At 33.9% G+C, this 1,056-nt stretch overlaps 1 long non-coding RNA gene across 1 annotated transcript; it reads right to left on the minus strand.

Annotated features, from left to right (window-relative positions):
* Positions 1-2: 2 nt before the first annotated feature.
* Positions 3-1,056, minus strand: LOC106528287 (uncharacterized). The gene is made up of 2 exons (XR_001311482.1): positions 813-1,056; positions 3-44 (listed from the first exon to the last, which is right to left on the minus strand). It is a non-coding gene; the product is annotated as an uncharacterized LOC106528287 (long non-coding RNA).

Genomic DNA, 1,056 nt, shown 5'->3' on the forward strand with positions numbered 1-1,056 from the left:
TGTTGTTGTTGTTGTTGTTGTTAGCCAAATAAACATCCAGACATCTACAAAAAACAATTACATTTACATAAACAATTTGTCAGGGTTGTCTTTTAATCACACACATTTAACTTTGTAATATACTCCTAACATGTCACACTGACGTTTTCATCTTTACAGAAAGATGACATTCAGACAGAAGGTGAAAAAACATTACAGTATAGTTCCAAAAACCCATCATCTTTCCTGGGTTTTTTATTTTTTATTTTTTTATTTTTAGGTTTTTTTGTAAGTGACCACAGCTGCTGAGTTATTAATACAACTTCTATATTTCTAAACATAAAGTAATCAGCAACAGCATATATTCTGTAGAACTAACACACATTTTAATGCTGAGCTGTTGTTAAAAGTCAAATGTGAATAACACTAAAAACAAACATGAGTGCATCCTAATATCAGCCAAGGCTAACAGCAGGCCTGATTAGCTAAGTGCTAATGTTGATCAGGCATCATTGTATTTTATTTACTTTTATTTTCGACAGAGGCAGTGCACAGTTATAGTAATTTCACCACATCTAACTGCTTTTAATTCTGATCCATGACAGAATAAGTCAAGATAACTATATGTAGGTAAATATGAACAGTAGCTTACTGAGGTTAAACAAGTTAGCTGCTAACGTTAGCATTTAACGTAATATAATATCATAAAAAACATCGCTGATGGTTCTGTAACCATCACTAACTTTGTTGTGTAGTACTACAGCAGCTCTATAAACTTTTTATTTTTTAATAACGTTATTAAAAATAAAAAAGAATGAAGCAGAGATACTAACTTGTCAAGCAGAAATGGCTAACTCTGCATCCATCTTCTTCCTCCTGTGAAATCCACCTCGTTTTCTTCTGGGCTCGATCTAATTCTTTCTTTTCAACTTGGATTTCTTCCTGGGTCTTCTTCTGTTTCCCTGTGTTGGTTTCAGAACAGGCTCCAATCGGGGAATTGGAAGTTTTACAGGAACATTTGATCCTGGAAAGGTAGCAGTTAGTTTATCCTCCGCCACTGTAGCTGCTTTTGAAACG

The sequence above is a fragment of the Austrofundulus limnaeus genome, unplaced genomic scaffold, assembly GCF_001266775.1.
Source record: "Austrofundulus limnaeus strain Quisiro unplaced genomic scaffold, Austrofundulus_limnaeus-1.0 Scaffold367, whole genome shotgun sequence".
NCBI lineage: Eukaryota > Metazoa > Chordata > Actinopteri > Cyprinodontiformes > Rivulidae > Austrofundulus > Austrofundulus limnaeus.